The sequence below is a fragment of the Macaca mulatta genome, chromosome X (genome assembly GCF_049350105.2).
Source record: "Macaca mulatta isolate MMU2019108-1 chromosome X, T2T-MMU8v2.0, whole genome shotgun sequence".
Classification (NCBI taxonomy): Eukaryota; Metazoa; Chordata; class Mammalia; order Primates; family Cercopithecidae; genus Macaca; species Macaca mulatta.
In genome coordinates this window covers 49818785-49840233 of record NC_133426.1, presented here as the reverse complement: position 1 = coordinate 49840233, position 21449 = coordinate 49818785, and the positions used below count along the sequence as shown (strand labels likewise).

Here is a 21449-nt window from a genome sequence, read left to right as displayed (position 1 = left end):
AGCACAGAGCATGCTATCAGTTACATATGGTTACCACTCTGTCCCACATACTGCTCGATATATCTGTTCCTCCTCTTTTCTAGACTAGTTTTCCATTACTATGACAGCCACCTGTTTTAACAGTATCTTCTGAAATCCTAATCAGCTTCTCATTGGCCCTTAAACCACATACTTCCCAAAAAAGAGAGATGAATAAATGTAAAATGTCTTGCTCTTCGCCTCTCCAGTCTCAAAGGAAGGGCTGTTTTAACATGACTTGTTCGTTCTTGCACCTATCCTTTTACACAAGTCATCCTAATCTGCCCAGAGTCACTTGTTCTTACCTCTCTACCCTACCTCAATTCAAACACTTCCTTAAAAATATGTTTCAGGTCAATTTATGTCTCTCACTTCCTTCACCTCTCAGCTCCTTCTGGAGTCACTGGCTGCTCATTAAGTCTGTACCCCTTTTACCACCATGTATAGGACTGACCCAGGTATGTCAATTCCCTATTATCATTCTAATATTGGATTGTTAGCTCATGCTACAGCCCCTAGGCTTAAGATGGCACCAGATCAGTCTGTTATTAGCACTATACCTGGACTGGGCCAAGAAGAGGGTGGGGGCTTTCATTGTCATGGCAGAAAATACGGGACTGGGCCAGACTTGAAATTAAATAGGTCAAATTTTCATTTGGGGGAAGCTCAAGGTGAGAATGACATTTAAAGCCTAATCAACTAAAGACCACCAAGGACAAGCCCATAGTCTGACAGAGTCTGATCTGTTCACTCTTTCATAAGGACAATACTCCAGAGGAATCATGGAATGTGCTCAACAAGAGGGAGGAAAAAGCTTCTTATAGGTTCCTGGTGAAAGATTCTGAGGAAGGCCTAAGAAAAGCAGGGATCAGTTCTGGACTGGTTATGATTTATGAGGCAGGAACAGGAGAAGCAGGAATAAAGTAGGGATTCGCTGCTGTTATGGGCAATTGCAGCTCAGCAATTGGGAATCTCCAGTAATACATGGGAAGAGCCAAGTGGGTCTTGAAGCATCATTGATAAGAAAGCAGTAGCCATTGAAAGAGGGTGTCTTCATGGCATTTTCCAGCTGCTGCGTGACATTGGGAGAAATGGTGTTTCCTGTTAACCTTGCAATTGTCTCAGCCCCATTAACAGCAGAAGCTGCCTTTTTATTTTTCAGTCCCAGTTGGATCCTTATGTCATGTACCTTTTTGACTCTTTCAATAAAATAGACATGGATGTTATGCATCTTTTACTTTATTTTTATTCATGCAAATGTTTAGATCTGGGAAAAATTATATAACCAAGAAGGACCTGTACTGTATCTCTACTGACTTTGAAAGCTTAGGTAGAAAACTGAAGACTTAAAGGACACACGGAAGCTTTTCACTGCTTCTTCCTGTTGAAGGTCATGACTTTTCACTAGGAGAGAAGATATGGGAAATGAATATCTTGCTACTTAGATGATGTCAAAGAATAGGATGTAGTTTTTCTGGAGAATCACTTAAGATCTTAGAATAATGGACTTCTGGCCATTATTCTGGCCAGACTAAATGGAGGAAATTTCACAAAGAGCAGGAAGAAATGATTTCGCTGTAGATTCACTAACATGATAAATATGGACTGAAAGGGAAATGTTAAGAGAAGGAAAAAATACCACCAACTGTGACAAAGAAAAACCATACTGGAAAGGATATTCACTGCTTCTCAAGAGAAAACAAGGCAAAAAAGCCAGAAATCATACCTAGGGCTAGAGAAGTCTACATACTGATTTAATAGGACTGGTAACAAAGTTATTAGGATGCTTGAAACAGCAAAAAGCAAAAATAATCTCACAGTTATGATCATCAAGAGCTGGTGAGATGGCATCTGGCACTCGATTATAGAAGGCAATAGTGTAATGGTTAAGGGAGGTGCTTTCAAGCCAGGCCGACCAGGGTTCAACTCTCTGTGTTGCCTCTTGTCATGTGATCTTGGTCAAGATATTTGCCCTCTCTGAACCTTAAGTGACCCATGGATCAATTGGGTATTAGAATACTTACTTCACTAAGCTGTTAATGAAGATTGAAGTTTAGAATGCATTTAAATATCTATCATAGCGTATGTCACACAGTAGGTGGCCATTATCATCATCATCATCATCATCTGTAATAAAAAGGTAGCACTTCCTTATGGAATTTAACAAACCAGAAGGTAAAAACATTTGTCAATAATAAAAGCGAAGAGAAAGAAGTAATGTGTTACTGGATCACACTACGAACTACCCTGGAATAGAAGAAAGATGTAGTATCGAATTCTGTTCCTCCTGCTTCATACTTCTTTTCTCATCTAAACAGGCATGGGCAACCTGGTGTGCGTGGACACACATGTTTTCCCTCCTCTGTTTTGTGTGTCTTGGGACACATAATCCCACCTAATCTGAATTTGGAAGTCATGCTGACCTGTGAGAGGTCAGGTTTTAGTAGAGGGAAGGGTACAGAAGCCAGATTTCATGAGCTGAAGACTGAAAGATAAGGAAGTATAGATGGCTCTTTTAACATACTTTGAAATAAAGTATGAGAAAAAGATATCCCATTAGCCTATGGGGACTGTAGGATTAAAAAGAAGATTTTGGGGGAGGAAATGAAAGAGGGATTCTTGGACATGTCTGCAGGCAGAAGTAAAAGCTCTTTGAGAAAAACACTAAAGATACGAGACAGAGAACGGAGATGATTAATGGAACAGAATATCTTAAAAGATGCATCAGGGGATAGGTAAAAAGGAAAATGAGGTTAGCTTTGGAAAAGATGATATTAAAAGAATAAAGGTGAAAGTACCCATGGAAATAAATGTTTGGATGAGAAAGAGAAAGTTTATGACCAATGGGCTCTCTCTTTTCTCCAGTTTCCCTCAGCAGGTAATCTAGTTATATAGATTATAGAGGAAGCTGGGGATAGAGAGGACTAAGTTAGGAGGCCTGAGGGGTGTGGTAAGAAAATGGAACAGTTGCTGTGGGAAATTGGAAAATAAAACAACCAGGAATGTGTAAAAAAGGATTAGTGAACAGCCGTTGAGGATCCAGCTGTGGTTAGAAATCACAGTTTGGTCATGGATATAATCAGCATGGTGAGGCAATTTTCCCTAGTACTTACTCAGCGGCCTGGGAACAGAACAGAAAAAAACAGATGCTGAAGTCTATCTAGGTTTGGAGATTGGCAGGGCAGGTGCAGTGGAACAAGAAGGACATGAGGGAATTGAGGATACTGTGGGAATTAATATCAAATGGTTGGCAGGGTCAAGTGGGGGTGGGAAATGCTTGCTGGGTGGGAAAGAACATACAAGCAGGAGAAGGCTGGAAGACTTCCTGGGAGAAAGGGGAAGGAACTAGAAGCACTGATGATGTCAAAGAGGTTCTGTGAGAGTCAGGGAATAGGAGATGTGAAAGGCTAGAGGTTTTAGTCAAAAACCTGAATTTCAGAGTTTAAGTATCAGAAGTAGAACAGTTCCAGATGGTGACATGATTAATAAGTGTGCCCATATGAAGAGGTTGCTGAAGCAGAGTGAAAATGGAGGTCATATTATCATAGGTCAAGGAAATATCATGCTGGGACATCTGATGATGCATCAAGGAGGCCACTGGCATGGTCTGGGATGATACAAGGAGTCAGAGGAGCACAGAAGACTAAGCTAGGTTCCAGAGGCCTCATAGAATGAGAGCAAGTAACCTAAAGATAGGTCTGTGCCAATGAAAAGAATAGGCATAATAACTGATAGCATGCATGTCAAAGAATAAGGGAAAAGGAAAGTCATTGAACAACATTCTGGCACAGAAGCTAGCTTAAGATTGAGGAATTATCAGCAAATGAACAGGCTCCACTTAAGATGGTTGTGGAGAAAACAGTGTCATCAAGGGAAAGAGTTCTGGAAAAAAAAATGGCTGCAAATATACAGACATGCTTGACCAAGGAACAAGAGTTCTGGGAGGGCGCAGGAGATCTGAGAAGGGAATGTCAGCCAGGAAATACCATGCTTATGAAAGGGGAAGGTCTGTGTTGCATTTATAAAAGGAAAATTCCATCCTTTCGGATGCTGAGGAAGCAATGAGAGGAACTACAAACTTTGTAACTAAGTTTGACCAAGAAAGAAGAACTGATTGGTAAAAGTAGAAGTGAAAGAAACTTTAGGAAATATGGCCATGTCATTTTAAGTATTGTTGGGTAATGACCACAAACAAACAAACAAAAACAATAGGGAATGAAGGTATTCCCCAGATACTGAGAATGAGAATTTCTACAAGAGACCGCAGTGACCCTTAAGTGGACTAATGTGTAAGAGGAATAAAATATTTGGGAGGATAGGTCTCATAATAGTATCAATTCCCCATGATCTTGAAGGAAAAAAAAGGAGAAGTGACTAAAGAACACAACATAAGCTACCCAGAAAACATGCTTTTACGCTACAGGAACTAATGTAGCTATAGCAGGTGCAGATTTTTCAAACTAAGATCATCTACCCTAAGTAGAAGATATATGTGAACAGGTGACGACAGAGAGAGCAAGTGAGCAAGCAAGTAGAATGACTCAGTTCCTATTTCTATTTCATCTTAAATGATAAGAATAATTTTTCAAACTGGAAACAATAGCACGAATGTGAATAAGAGTTCATCACAGCCCACCTGATGAAGAGATAATGAGAGTAGCAAGCAGTTTCAAATGAACTTGGACCTGTGGGCCCAGATAAAGTATATCTTATAGTACTGAGATAACCTACTTTCCTGATTGAGAGGCCACTGCTGGTAATCTCTGAAAAAAATCATAGCAGACTAGAAAAATTGGGCTGTTACTTGTAAAACTAAAAGGCTGGGGCATTTCTGAAATGGCTCAGAAAACAAAGACTGCTCATCTTGATGGGAAAAAAATCAGTTTATAATGAACTAGTAAACAGATGGTTATGAACAATGATCAGGTCATGAGAATCATAGATTGAGGTAATGGAACGAAGTGTTTTTGAGTTTCAGTAAGTCACTGAAGACATTTTTTCCCTATAAAATATGTTCATATGAGACAGGTATGTCCTGTCCTGAACGAGGATGATTTATGATTGATCAAATAACCTTACTCAACAAGAGTGCCACCAGAACAAACTATTGCTAAATGCAACAACTGGGATAAATCTCAAATAAATTATGCTGAGAGAAAAAAAACTAATCTCAAAAGGATATATACTGCACAATTCCATTTATGTGACATTTGTGAAATAATATAATTGTAGAGATGGAAAACAGATTAGTGTTTGCCAGGGATTAGGGATGAGGAGGAGGAAGGCATGTGGCTATATAAAGGGATAGCAAAAGGAAATCTTGTAGTGATAGTAAAGTCTCTTGATCATAGTGGGGATGGTTACACATAGCTACATGTGATAAAGTTGCATGGAGCCTCTCTCATTTCTTTCTCTCTCCCTCCCTCCCCCTATTCCCTTTCTCTCTCCCTCTCCACCTCTCTATCAATAAGCCCAGCCCCGTGGATTGTATCAATGTCAGTTTCTTGGTTTCAATATCGTACTATAGTTTGTAACATGCTATCACTGGAGGAATCTGGAGGAAGGGTACATGAGACTTCCCTGTACATTTGTTTGCAGTAACCCTAATTATCTGAATCAATTACTGTGTTTAAATAAAAAGCGTTTTTAAAGAATACCAATTAATGGATCAATGTCAACCTCACAAAAGATCAACTTGCATGCTTCAGGGCTCTATACTTGGCATTACTGAAATACCGCCAAGTTAGAAAAGACAGTGGAAGCATGATCATAAAATTCATGAATGATATAAAACATGGAGACACAGCTAATCTGTTTCAAATAGAACTAGAATCCAAAAATACCAACAGGCAAGGCTAGGAACTGAAAGGTAATGGAGATAAAGGTAGAACTCACCATCATACCCGCAGCATGCAACACAGTGCCTGGCACAAAGAAAACTCAAAAATTATGTAGTGAAAAAATCAGTGGATGCAAGTTTTAAAATGGTTAAAAGGGTTTAATGGGACTTCATCTAAAAAGCTCTTCAGTCAACAGAATGATAATATTCCCTCAAACTGGCGGAATATTCCACTTTATTAACAAGGTATGTATTTTTTTTCTTTTATAGAGATAGAGTCTCACTTTGTCACCCAGGCTGGAGTGCAGTGGTGTGATCTTGGCTCACTGCAGCCTCCACCTCCAGGGTTCAAGTAATTCTCATACCTCAGCCTCCTGAGTAGCTGGGATTACAGGCGCATGCCACCATGCCCAGCTAATTTTTTGTATTTTTAGTAGAGACAGGGTTTTGCCATGTTAGCCAGGCTAGTCTCGAACTCCTGACCTCAAGTGATTCACCCGTCTCGGCCTCCCAAAGTGCTGGGATTACAGGCATGAGCCACTGCGCCTGGCCACAAGGTATGTATTTTTTAAGAGAGAGGAGAGGTAAACATTATACTATTGTTGTGCTCTGTACTAGCTCAATTGCCTATACAGGACCAAGTCAATTCCTGAGGGCCACATTTTAATGAAGACATGAATGAACTTGAGTGTATCCCAAATAAGGCAACTAAGATGGTTAAATATCTGGAAATCGTGTCATATAAAGAACACTAGAAGGAATGGAAGGTATGCAGTTTAAAAAAGATAAGACGTGGCAGATAGAAAGGACAATTTAGATAATAATTATAATGTAGGCTACAATATAATGATAATATTAAATACCTTGTTGTACGTAACATATCACTTTACCGCTTACAATGTGCTTTCATACATATGTCCTTACCTGTCCCGTATCTGAAAGGCTAACAAGTGGGGAAAGGGTTATACCTTCTTCTGTGCAGTCACAGTGGTTAGAGATAAGAGACAGGTTTCAGCTCAATATAAGGAAGGATTTTCAAGCATTTTGATCTCCATGACAACGGAATAACAACAGCAAAACCAACAACAGGCTAGTAGACATTAGTACTATACATTTATTAGCTGATTTAATCATCCCAACAGTCCTGTGAGGCAGATACTATTGTCGCCATTTTATAGATGAGAAAACTAAAGCACAGAGGAGTAAAATGTGGCTATAACCACAGCTGGTCAAGTGTCAGAGCTAGAATTCAAATCCAAGCAGACCCACTCCAGAGTCACTACTTGTGGGGTAGCTGGAACAATCACCTGCCAAGGCCACTGCAGGGTGAGTGGCATGCCAGCCTTAGTCAGAGGCTGCACTAGATCAAAGGTAAGACAATAGGATTTTAGGAATCTTGGAAGATTCGGCCTGTATGGATTCAAAACCCAGTGTTGAACCCTTCTGGAAGTGGCATGGCTCCAGTCTAAGGCTGATATTAGCTCTAATGTCCTAAAGCAGATTGGTCCTAAAGCAGAGTGAAGGCAAGAGCATCAGGCTCAAAGAATTAAGACAGACCTTTGGACTAGTGGTACAGTTCTATACACATTGGGATTGGTTTTTGGCTTTCCCAGAATTTGTCAATTTGAAGATCCATTACAAGATCAGTCTCATCATAACCAAATCACAAAAGTATCTGTGTACTATTTACTATTCCAACCCCTGCCCCCATCAACTGATGCAACATATATTAAAATAGCAAAATTCACTACAGTTTGACAGTTTTAATTAACAAGTTCTCCCAGTTCAAACAACATAAATTGAGATTTCTACCTCTGGGGAAATAGAGCAGTAGGGTTTTCCTTCATTAAATATTGAAAAAAGAAAGAAACCTGCCATGTTGAAAGTCAATTTAATAGTTGTTAGGTTGAACTGTCTTTGGAGTATACAGTAAGTACATCATTAAAAGTAAAGACAGAATGTAAGATACTGAGTTAAATCTAAATGAATGTTTGAACAATAAATTGAACAGTGGAAAACACATTAAAGTCATTATAATAAACAATGAGTATTCAAAAGCAGTCAAATTATCTCAGACTTTTAACAGTGGCTATGCTTATGGTACCTCATGGGGGAGTCAAGGGCTGAGGGGTGACTATCTAAACAGCTAATCGGAAGCTGTAAAAAAAAAAAAAAATGCCAACTCTGTAAAACACAAATACTTTGTTGGGTGTCTACAAATATGTGTATTCCCATCCTCAGGGTTCTGGTTGGAGCTTAAGGGGTACAGGTTTCAACTAAGGGCCATAGAGCTTTGACTGTTTTAGAAACAGAGGCAACAGTCAGTCCACAAGATGAGACACAAGGCTGAGGTCGACACTGCCTACAAGGGGCATAACCTGGAAAATGCAGCTAGTTGGGTGGAATGGTGGTAGCACAGGGATGGGTGGTGGGTAGGATTCTCTTATTTACTTAACTAGAGACTCTGAGAGGTTAAGTGACCTGTCCTGCGTAACACATGAAAGGCAAGTTAGTAACAGATCCCAGAGTTAAACCCAGGTCTATTTTCCTTTAAAAAAAAATGAGCACTAGTCTATCAGTCATAAGAAACAGCTCTGCCACTAACCAGCCCAGTAACTCTGGACCAATTACAGCCTAAGGCTCAGTTTCCCCATCTACAAAAGAAGAGGGGTGGCATTTGGGGGAAAAGTTAGTTTTTTGATCTCATCTTATCCCAAAGGAAATGCCACAAAGATCCAATCTTTAACTGTAACTAAAATTATAACTGTTGCTATGAGAAATAGGTCCATCCCTAATATTTACAAGGCCGGGGCAAAAATACAAATATAGGCTCTTAATTCTCCTTCCTTCTCTCCACTACCCCACTCCTTCCTACACAGCTAGGAGCCTTGGCCGCCTGCGTGTAGACCACTCAGTCCACATAGCCAAGCTCCATCCATACATTTCTCCCACCACACAAGCACCCCCTTAGACCTAGAAGAGCTCACACATGTGGCACAGTCTCTCCTTGAGAGGACAGATCCAGGGCAGAGGCCCTCACAAGCCCTGGAAGCACATTGAACAGAGATTCCTCAGCTTCCAAGTACCTAGAATATGGTCTAGAAGAGGGGTGTCCAATCTTTTGGCTTCCCTCAGCCACAAGAATTGCCTTGGGCCAGACATAAAATACACTAGTGATAGCTGATGAGCAAAAAAAAAAAAAAAAAAAAAAAGTTAAAATCTCATAATGTTTCAAGAAAGTTAATGAATTTGTGTTGGGCCACATTCAAAGCTGTACTGGGCTGCATGTGGCCCACAGGCTGCGGGCTGCACAAGCTTGGTCTAGAAGAAACAGGCAGGAGTTCTGGGTAGGCGCATCTCCTTGGCCCTTAGAATTCCTTGCTCTGTGTTGAGATATGTGTAAAGTACAAACCACAGAGGAAAAGGCTGATACATTTCACTACATAAAAGTGGAACACTCATGGACATTAAAAATAAATCAATTAAAAAACAAATATCAAAACTGAGAAGAAACCTGTGCAACATTATGAGAGTCACTATCCTTAAAAATAACTTATAAATAAATTAAAAAGTGACTGCCAATAAAGAACTGTCAATAATATAAGTATATGAAGAAAGTCCAACATCGTCATAAAGGAATACACTACAACAAAAAGCCCTTTTTGACTTACCAAACTGACAAGCATTTTCCAAACGAGAATACACAGGATTGGCAAGAGTTCAGTTGACTACTGGGGATAGTATACATTGATCAATCTTTACCCTCCTACCTATCCAATTCTACATTTTTAGAATTTATACTAAAGGAACATTAAGTATATACAGAAAGATTTAAGTATGAGGACATTCACTGTAGCACAGGTAATGATAGGGAACTATGAAAACAACTTAAATATCCAATAACAGTAGATTAAATAACTCGTGGTACATCAATAAAATGGAGTAGTCAAGTGTTATTGTAGGCTGGGCGCGGTGGCTCACACCTATAACGCTGATGCTTTGAGAGGCCGAGGCGGGAAGATGGCTTAAGTTCAGGAGTTCAAGACCAACCTGGGCAACATAGTGAGAAACCATATCTACAAATAATTAAAAAATTAGCTGACCACCGGTGGCCTGCACCTATGGTCTCAGCTACTTGGGAGTCTGAGGTAGGAGGATGGCCTAAGCCCAGGTGGTCAAGACTGCAATGAGCTGTGATCGCACCACTACACTCCAGCCTGGGCGACAGAGTGAGACCTTGTCTCAAACAAAACAAAACAAAACAAAAACACAAAAAAAGTTATTGTAGATGAAGAGGTGACAATATAGAAACATATCTACAATGCAAAGATGAAAAAGATGCTTTACAAAATGATGTGATCCATTTTTTATTAAAGTGACACACACACGGCCGAGCACGGTGGTTCACGCCTGCAATCCCAGCACTTTGGGAGGCCGAGGCAGGCTGATCACCTGAGGTGATCTGGGAGTTCAAGACCAGCCTGACCAACATGGAGAAACCCTGTCTCTACTAAAAATGCAAAATTAGCTGGGCGTGGTGGTGCATGCCTGTAATCCCAGCTACTCGGGAGGCTGAGGCAGGAGAATCACTTGAACCCAGGAGGTGGAGGTTGTGGTGAGCCGAGATTGTGCCATTGCACTCCAGCCTGGGCAAGAGCGAAACTCCGTCTCAAAAAAAAAAAAAAAAAAAAAGTTGCACACACACATCTAGAAGTCTATATGCATGGGTGTTAACAATGGTTCTCTCTCTTTTTAAATCTGGGATGTTAAAATTTTTGGTTTCTTATTTATATTTTCTAATTTTTAAAACTGGTTAAATACATATTACAATAACATATTACATTTATTTTTAATTTTTTAAAGAGAAGAACTACATTACCATTTTTTAACTAAGGGACTCAGCTACTGCAACATTCTATAAGAGTATCCATTTGTAGCTTTAACATTTTAGAATTCTATAAAAGGAAAAGCCAATTAACTGTGCGGGTGTCCTCTGGAGAGCAGGAAGGAGTCACTGAAGCATATTCTATGTTAATGGGGCAAAACTCTATTAGCATAAAACAAACAACTGAAAAAAAAAACCCACCTGGAAGACAAAGTCAGCCCATCTGCAAATATAGACTGGAGAGTTCTTCCTACTTAAGGGTATAGGTTCTTTTCTTTCCAGGTTTTATCTTGAAAAAATAGTCTTTTATTTCCCAATTTTTTTGTAATGCCAAATGACCTCCAAACAAAACCAAACCAATCCAGCTACAATCGGTAGCTGGAAGGGAAGGCCAGACTTGAACATAGTGGTATTGGTGGAGTGAGGAGAGTATTTTTTTTCCCACTTTTCCCACTTTAAGGTAGAGATACTTCTGTTAGAGTAACATTCCCAGCCTCTTTCTGCCCCTTTCTTTATTCTTCCCCATGGTAGGAGCTACAATTTTTTGCCAAAGAGATTCGACAACAGAAATTCAAGTTATATCTAAATTTCAAGATGGGGCCATTTCCACTACAGTTTAAAAACAATTTATCTGCCTGCCCATTCAACTATGCATAACTAGAAACATATGCACAGGCATGAGCCATGTGTTTCATCACTTGCTGCCTGGCTGATCCAGGATGTCAGAAACCAAAAGACTTAGATAAGCAGTGTATTCTATGATTGGAAGTTTCTATGTATATGCAAGACAGAGGTCTGATGAGAACGGCATATCAACACAAATGGGCCCTTAAAAAACCTACATGTCAAGGTCTCTGACCTCTCTCCATGTTGTGCTGTACAGAGCTTCCGTTTTGTGAAGAGAAAAGCATGTCAGTTCAGTGACCTGTCACCCAGTTCTGCATGTTCCTTTGAGTATAGAGGGGACCTCTACTGAAATCCTATCCATCTTTCTCCAACCAGCTCAAATGTCACCTCCTTCCTAAACCTTCCACCCTCATGCTAGCTGCAAATAACCTCTTGTTCTCTTAAGATTCTAAGCCCTTTGTTTCTACCACTCCATTATATATGATTTTATGAACAGTCGCGTGTATACTGATGGCAAAGTCTAAGTCACTGATTTTTATATGAGCCACAGTATCAACACAATGCCTTACACAGTTATTCAATAGATGTTTATGGGACTAAAACCCTACAATGTACCTAAGTTTAACAGCTTCCTTGTTCCTTACCCCTTAATAATGCAAACATTAGAGAATAGGCCTAATGTCACCTTAGAGACTTAATGGCTACAACAGCAAACTTTAATCCAATGTATCTAATTTTTTGGCTTCTTCAGCTTTTAGTCTCATGTACATGATATAAGGATGAGATTATCACCCACCTCCAGGAGCTAGATGAAACTCTCTAGAGCAGTGCTGTCTAACAGAAATATGAAAATGTGAGCCACATACGTAATCTGAAATTTTCTGGATGCCACCTTAAGAAAAGCACAAAGAAACGGGTGAAATTAACTTTAACACTCTAATTTATTTGACCCAATATATCCAAAATATTACTTCAATGGACATAGAGAGTAAAAGGGTGGTTACCAGAGAATGGGAAGGGTAGTGGGAGACTATGGGGAAGGTAGGGATGGTTAATGGGTACCAAAAATAGCTAGAATGAATAAGACCTACTATTGGATAGCACAACAGGGTGACTATAGTCAATAATAATTTAACTATACATTTTTAAAGAACTAAAAGAGTATAATTGGATTGTTTTTGTAACACAAACAATGCTTGAAGGGATAGATACCCCATTCTCCATGATGTGATTACTATGTATTACATGCCTGTATCAAAACATTTCATGTACCCCATAAATATATACACTTACTATGTATCCACAAAAACTAAGAATTTTTTAAAAAGCAAAATATTATCATTTTAACATGTAATCAATACAGAACATTGTTGAGATATTTTACATTTTTTTATCACACTGTCTTTGAAATCTAGTGTGTATTTTACACTTACAGTATATCTCAATTCATACCAAGAACTACTTATTAGCTGTGAAAGCTAGTTACTTAATTTCTCTTTGCCTCAGTTCCTCAACTTTAAAAGAGGGGTAATAATGGTATTTACCTTATAGAACTATATTGAGGTTTAATAATATAATATGTGGAAGGGCTTAGTACCTGATAAATTGTAAGGATTCAATAAATATTAACTACCATAATCCTCTACCATATCATCTACTTATGAAAAAACTTGAGCTAAAAAACCAAGTATATTTCCCAATTTCATAAAGCAAAGCAAATGCTGGTTCTAATCCCTGTCTTTTACATAGTTGTCTATTAAACCATGCAGGGCAGCTGGGAGCAATGGAAAATCATATTTTTTACCCATTTAAAATTCCAAAGTGCTAGCCAGATGGAGTTTGGGAGTCAGTCCAAAGAGCAACATTCTTCAAAATGGTAGCTTAGAGAAATGCCATCCAGCTGTGTTACACTAATGGTCCTTTCACCCTACCACTTCCTTTAAGCTCTGTCCCCATTTGCTGTAATATTTCATCCATGTTACTAAGTGAAAAAGTAACATAACTTCTTGTGTTTTACTCAGCATTATTTTGGGTTATTTTGTTGCTTTTTTAAGATGACTGGTAATATTGAATATTCTTGTATAAATGTGCAAAACGTCCAGCACCTAAGATGATTCAATCTTCGACATACTTGATTGTGCTCTTCAGGAAACTCAAAGCAGAAAAGATGTTATACAGAAGCAATAGCCAAATCAAAGGAATAATGGCCTGGGAATCAAGGAATCTGATTTCTGGCCTCGGGTCTATGAATAAATCACTACATTACCTTAGCCAACCCATTTACACTCCTGAGCTATATCTCAGTTTAAGATACATTTGCATACAGTATTTAGGACTAAGTATTAATATGCAATAACTCAACATAAAATTTTATCAAGTCTCAGCATTTTTGTCTGTTGCTCTTTAAACGTTCTGGCGGTAAGTTCTCCTTGAAAAAAAATCAGCATTGACAAAGTCTGGGGATAAGTTACTTTAATAGTCAAATAACCAAAACACCTAGAAAAGAAAATAAATGGGTCCATCTATCTGATATGTATGCTGTTTCTAAAAGCCAAACAATTGTCATAACCTCTAGCTTTCAACTAGGTAGCAAGGTTAAGAATTACAGGACATCAGCATTAATACAAAGGGGCATCAATGGTCACCTCCATGGGTCTCCTGCCCTACCCAAAATTCCCTTCATGAAGATTCCTCAACTTCAGCATTACTGACATCTTGGGTCAGATAATTCTTCGTGGTAGGGAGTTGGCCTGTGCATTGTAGGATGTTTATCAGCTTACCTGGCTTGTTCCCACTAGATGCCAGTAACGCCTCCCCACAATTGTGACAAAAATATCTCCAGACATTGCTAAATTTCCCCAGGGGGTAAAATTGCCCCCAGCTGAGAACCACTACTATGGATCCTGTCCATGATTACCCTAAATTTCTTTGGAATTAAGCTTTTACAGAGACTGGCAATTTTCAGTGTGTAACTGCTTATGCGATACAGCCTCATTAATACAACATGCAATGATACACTCTCATTGGCAATCTTTCCAATTAATTTGCATTTAATACACATACAGAACATACTTTTGCAAAATGACCCATTACACTGCAGAGATTATCCATGTATCTTTTTCAGAGCCAAAATAATGTTTTCATATGAACAGTGATTTTGGTAGCTAATATTTTAGATTAAGATATTTATATTTTACAACCCATGATATATTTATTTAATGTTAGCACCCTGGCTTTAATTTACTGTCCAAAGTTTTCAATATACTACCCATCTACCACCCCATTCTCCTCCATCAAGCCCCCATACTTACTGTTACCATTGAACTGCTCATGTGTTCTGGTTCCCAGTGATTAAGCCCTATACTCAGCCACCCACCTCTTCACCTAAAGTACTAACAGAGGGTTATTCTATTTCCTTGGGTCTATGCATATAAGCAAATCGGGAAGGAGTACTAATGAGCCGCAAAATAACAGAATCAACCAAACATGTAAGGAATGTCTACTGTTTAATGCTATGGAGATACAAAAAGAAATAAATACAAGACATGAAAGAACCACAGAATTAAAAAAAAAAAAAAAAAACCACCATATCAACCACATGCCCAAAGTCATTCAGCTAGCTGATTTTATATGCTGATAGTGGAGCATCCAAATAAAAGTATCCTGATTACAGCTATTGATGAAAACTAGAGTTTAGAGCTACCTTTATAGATTTGGGACTCAACACCTGGAGAAAGAACACCAATCAGATAATGGTGGTTACGTCTAAGGATGAAGTTGAAGGGGCATTTTCACTTTTTACTCTAGATGCATCTATATTATTTTTTAATAGGAACATGTAATTGTGTGTTACTTCTATAATTAAAAAAAAAAAAAAAGGTAAAGCCAGGAGTGTAGATGAAATCTCTGACGCAGTGAGTATAAAGAGAGAAAAGGCAAAGAACTTGACACCCCTGAATATGGACATAATTAGGAGGCAGGAGGAAACAAAAGTAATGGAGAAGCAGTGACAGAGGCAGGCAGAAAGGGAACTAGAGGAGTACAACTCTGTGGCCCAGGGAGGGAAGTTTCAAAAAGGAACTGAACAGTCAACACAACCCAAAATGGGGAAAGGTAGAGAAATAAGATGGCAGAACAAAATTTAGGTCAGAAAGAAGCCTCTTAAAAATCATAACCTCCTCCCTACATCACGTCCCTCAATCTCTGAGGAAATTGAGGCCCAGAAACATTAAGTGGCTGACTAGATAGGTATTGGTAGCCAGAAGATACAGCAAAGGGAGACCAGAACATGTTTATGGACGATAGCGAATGGGTCCAGTGGAAAGGAAGAGCAGAAGAAACCAGAAGAAAAGAGGTATAATTAAGTAAATAGTATCTATAATAAACAGACAGAGAAGGGACTGAAGCAGAAGTAGACAAAATAATACAACTTTTCCTCTGAGACTGGATAACTTGTTTCCTTTTTGTTTGGGTTGTTATATAAGGAGGTGAGAGAAGTCCCTCAAACTGAGTACCTGGATTTCCCCCAGAATTCTACCTTTGGCACCTTTTCCCTCTCAAAGTATACTCAAATCCTAGGCTTCATATATCATCTATACATGAAGAGTCCCCAAATCTCTACTAGAGACCAGACCCTCTCTATACCCCAGGCCACGGGATATATGTGGATATCTGATAGGCATCCAAATTCAAATCATCTCAACTTTGCTCCCACTCCAGCACTCTGTCTCAGTGGAAGGCCTCACACAATGAATGACTTCAGGCAAATTACTGACATCATCTCTCATTTTATCTTTGTAAGTAGATGAAAAAAAATTTGGTGGATGACAGTAAAGTTAGAGTCACAGCTGTTAGAAAAGCCTTACCCAGTGAGTGTTTGTTGATGGATAACAGTAAGTTTAAAAGTCTTGGCTGGGCGCGGTGGCTCATGCCTCTAATCCCAGTACTTTGGGAGGCTGAGGCGGGCAGATCACCTGAGGTCGGGAGTTCAAAACCAGCCTGACCAACATGGAGAAACCCCATCTCTACTAAAAATACAAAATTAGCCGGGCGTGGTGGCACATGCCTGTAATCCCAGCTACTCGGGAGACTGAGGCAGGAGAATCGCCTGAACCCAGGAGGTGGAGGTTGTGGTGAGCCGAGATCATGCCACTGTACTCTAGCCTGGGCAACAACAGGGAAACTCCATCTCAAAAAATAAAAATAAAAAAAAGAAAAAGAAAGTATTCAATTAGCCTGATTCAGAGCTATGCCAAATATAGCAGACAGACCATAAGGTGACCCCCAATGATGCCCACCTCCTGATATTCATGTCCTTGTTTAATCCCCTTTCCCTGAGTATGGGTGGGACATGTGAGTAGGTTCTAACCAATGGAATATGGCAAGGGTAATTGGAAGTCACTCCCATGACTAGATATATATGTGTATATTATTGATTCCTTCTTGCCATTGTGAGAGACAAACTGAGACTTTATCCCTCGCAAGCCTTGAAAAACAAGGTGCTGTTATATGAACTGCCTATGGAAAGACCATGTGACAGGGAATTACAGGCAGCCCCTAGGATCTGAGGGCCTCAATCCCACAACCACAAAGAACTAAATTCTGCCAACAATCACATGAGCTTGGAAGAGAACCCTGAGCCTGAGATGAGACCACCGGTTCTGCCAACACCTTGATTGCAGCCTGTGAGACCCTGAGCAGAGGACCAAGTTGAGCCATGACCATCTCCTGACCCATGGAAACTGCAAGATAATACATGTTTGTTGTTCTGAGCAATTAAGTTTGTGGTAATCCATTATGCAGCAACAGAAAACAAATATAGCAAATGATGTTTTATTAACTCCTTGAATAAAGGTATTTATGAAATATGTGATAATAAAGCTAAAACTAACAAGAACAATAAATAAAAATTTAATTACATTAATATTTAAGTAAAGGCATAGAAAGGTTCTTGTTTAAAAAATTAGGACGGGCGTGGTGGCTCATGCCTTTAATCCTAGCACTTTGGGAGGCCGGAGTGGGTGGATTGCCTGAGCTCAGGAGTTCAAGACCAGTCTGGGCAACACAGTGAAACCCCGTCTCTACTAAAATACAAAAAATTAGCTGGGTGTGGCAGCATGTGCACGTAGTCCCAGCTATTCAGGAGGCTGAGGCAGGAGAATTGCCTGAACCCAGGGAGCGGAGGTTGCAGTAAGTGGAGATCGTGCCACCGCACTCCAGCCTGGGAGACAGAGCAAGATTCTGTCTCCAAACAAAAAAAATCAAAAGAGTAGCCAGGCACGGTGGCTCAAGCCTGTAATCCCAGCACTTTGGGAGGCCAACGCAGGTGGATCATGAGGTCAGGAGATCGAGACCATCCTGGCCAACATGGTAAAACCCTGTCTCTATTAAAAATACAAAAGAAAAAATTAGCTGGGCGTGGTGGCTCACGCCTATAAATGCAGCTACTCGGGAGGCTGAGGCAGGAGAATCGCTGAGGCAGGAGAATCGCTTGAACCAGGGAGTCGGAGGTTGCAGTGAACTTAGATCACGCCACTGCACTCCAGCCTGGCAACAGAGTGAGACTCCATCTTAAAAAAAAAAAAAAAAAAAAAAAAAAAAATTGAAAGGGCGCTTATTTCAGCAGCACATATACTAAAATTAGAATGATACAGAGAAGATTAGCGTGGTCCCTGCACAGGGATGACATGCACATTTTTGAAAAAATTAGAAGAGAAAGGGACAGACAGAAACTTGGAGGGAAAAGCGGGTTCTGGGATCATTATGAGTTCAGAGTAAGAAATAATTATCCAAAATCCAATACTATTTGAGACCATATTAACAGGGTATAATGTACAAAACAAAAAGTCTTATTGTGCCACATGAACTGGTTGAATCAGATCAATAAATACTTCCTGGGTGACTCTACCTAAGGAATTAGGAGGAATGGAGGGATGTATAAACTATGTTCCCATCCCTAAAGTATCATCCACCCTATTGGGGAGCTAAGATAAACATATAAGAAAGTTAAACCATAATAAAGAAGTTAAATAACAGCTGAAGACAATGGCAGAAAAGATGTTATAAAGCTGGCATTACAATTTATCTGGCAACTAGTTAAAGGTAATAACAGAAGCAGGAGTTCAGAAGAGGGTGATAACATATCACATGATAAATATTATTAGTGTTTTGCAATATGATATAAAAGTGGTTGTATTTAACACTAGGATGCAATTTCACATTATTGAGCATAAGCACTCAAATTTTGAAAATGTGGAGATAAAGAAGCATTCAATCTGTGCTAGTTCATGGGGCTTTTGTAGTGGGAGACAACATTATGTTTTAAAGATGAGTAAATCTGGGCAAGAAAGGGTTAAATAATTTGCTCATGATTACAAGTCAGTAAGTCAACTATACTGAGAAGCAGATTTTCTCTTAGTTTAGTACACTAGTGAAAACACACGTTATCTTTCTAAGTTACCTTAGTGGCTACTTTTGGTTAACAAAATGTTTTCATTAAAATAATTTGAAATCCTACATTACCTTTTACTCTTCTTCTCCATTCAAAGCTGCCCAGTAGTCTAACTTTGTCATTTATTCCTTTGTGCTTTGTGATATCTCTTACATTTCTCACTTCCTTTAAATTCCAAAGTTAACATCTTATATACAGGTCCTTAGAATGTTCTACACGAATCTTATTCAGCAATCTCTTAACTCATCACCCCAATTCCAGTCCTTCCTTTCCATCCGTCCTGCATAGTTCTGACTATGACAGTTCTCTGCTCAAAGCCCTTCAATTGCACCCCACTGTATATGGAATGAAGTATGAATCTTTTAGTTTTGAAGCCAGGATTGGATTCAAATCCTAGCTCCACCAATTCCTAGCTATGTGATCTGTGGCCTCATTTTCTAACGTGTTAAATGGGAATAATAACAACTGCCTCATAGGTCCTGGTGTTCCTGAGCCCCTGTTTATTCCTATTCCATCTGATTAGTACTCCACTCTCAAAAGTGTCCTCGTTTTGACAATTAAATCATTTGGTCAATAAAGCATTGTTACAAAGAGTTAATGAGACAATGTATATAAATATAACAGGTCTGGCATGACACTTTCAAGTTCCCTCAAATGTACCTGGTACTTTGCTGGCTGAAATCATATCTCTGACATCTCCAGCTATAGAAGAACCTACCCATACTGCATGGTCTTCCCCACATGCCACCTCCTCACCTTTGTCTAACTTCTGTGGTAGTCCATGACTCTCTAACCATGTCTCTAACATAAGCTTGGGTTATGGTTATTAGTGCACATGTTTTAACTTCCTCAGAGACTAGCTTTTGGAAGGACAGTATCTGCTTCTGAATCTTCTTAGTCCCACACATAATACCTAATAGTGTCTTCCACACAGAAGATACAAAATCACTTATTTAAATTTAGAAAGAAAACAGAATTTTGGCTACAGAATTGTACTTCACTTACCCACAGGCTTTATTCAAGCCTCTGCTTTCTTACTCCCTTGAAATCATTTCACTTGCTCATTAGGGCCACAGCAATAGTACTCTAATAGGAAATTTCCTTCTTTCACAGCTGGCCATTACCTTGATTGATTGGGGGTGGCAGTGAAGAAGGGATTCTGGGAGCTACGGTCCTAGAAATACAGAATAACTAAAAGCACAGGTTCTAGAGGCAGACTGCCTCAGACTCAGGCTCTACCAGTTACAATTTCAGAATACGACCCAACCACTTTATGCCTCAGTTCCTATCTGCTACACCGTTACTGGAAAGATTAAATGAGATAATCCATGTAAAGCACTTTTAAAAGCACAATAGGCTGGGCATGGTGGCTCATGCCTGCAATCCCAGCACTTTGGGAGGCCAAGGTGGGCGATCACTTGAGGCCAGTTTGAGACCAGCCTGGCCAACATGGTGAAACTCTGTCTCTACTAAAAATACAAAAACTAGCCAGGCATGGTGGTGCATGCCTGTAGTCCCAGCTACTTGGGAAGCTGACGCATGAGAATTACTTGAACCCAGGAGGCAGAAGTTGCAGTGAGCCCAGATCATGCCACTGCATTCCAGCCTAGGTGACAGAACAAGACTCTGTCTCAAAAAAAAAAAAAGCACATGGTAAGTACTCATAAATGGTAGCTATTATTATTGGTTCTTTTCTCTTTCTTGACCTCAGTCAACTCAGAATACTTTATTATGGAGTAAGAAATGTAAGCAACATCCTCCATGCAGGGCAGTCAAGTACAGGCTTTGAGCACATACAAAGTCCAGCCCACTCAGAGCTCAGCATCTTCTCTGTCTTTCTAGGATGTCTGGTTTCTTCTCCCAATTCCTCCCTCCTTCATGCCTGGTCCAAGCTGGGGCCAGTTCTAACAGCTTCTGTGATCACCAACAAAGATAAGAATCTTTATGCCTCGTTCTCTAGGCATAACCTCCAGGTCCAGGTTCAACTGCAAACCAAATTCCAGGCAGCTCCTCATATTCTGGTTCCCACAACCAGAAAAAATATTGCAAAAGTTGCATTCTTTATGATTCCAGTCTTTCTACCCCTGATTCCAGTCTTTCTACAGCCTGAAATTACATAGCCTTTTCTTTTCTCACAATTGTTCCCATTACTCCAGTCTCTACCACCTGCCCGATTATATATCTTTCTCAATCAACATCCTAGAGTAAAACCTGTCTTGTGTTCTACCACCTATCTCCTGGCTAAAACCCCAAATGTTAGAGAAGGAGGGTCACTTAACACAGGATAGTGACTCTTGTCTCTGAACATCCACAACTGGGTGAAGGAACTCTTCATTATGCCAAACCAAGAGGACACTCTGACAGACAACCCTTTGACTTCTTGTGTCTCAGACAAAAGCCCTTTTTGGGGGGAGACTGAGCTAGAAGGGGCCTTAAGAATTTGAAGATTTAACTTAATCCAAACATTATAAGGTAAATATCAGGTAATTTATATCTTCTCTACTTCAAGCATAAGATTATACTTGCATTTTTCCTCAGGTCCTTAAGTAAAAAGCTCAAGAAACTGTAGCTTAGCATTCACTTGCAACATTTAAACAAATTGAACAAGAAAAACAGCTATCATTCTACAC

General features: G+C 39.6%; 1 protein-coding gene and 1 non-coding gene across 4 annotated transcripts in view; one reads left to right on the top strand and one right to left on the bottom strand.

The window, feature by feature from the left end:
* The window catches only part of CLCN5 (chloride voltage-gated channel 5), a 160525-nt gene that overhangs the window by 123830 nt on the left and 15246 nt on the right, over positions 1–21449 (bottom strand). The gene's annotated exons all lie outside the window — the stretch shown is intronic.
* Positions 17979–18085, top strand: LOC114675180 (U6 spliceosomal RNA). Its single transcript, XR_003726275.1, has one exon. It is a non-coding gene; the product is annotated as a U6 spliceosomal RNA (small nuclear RNA).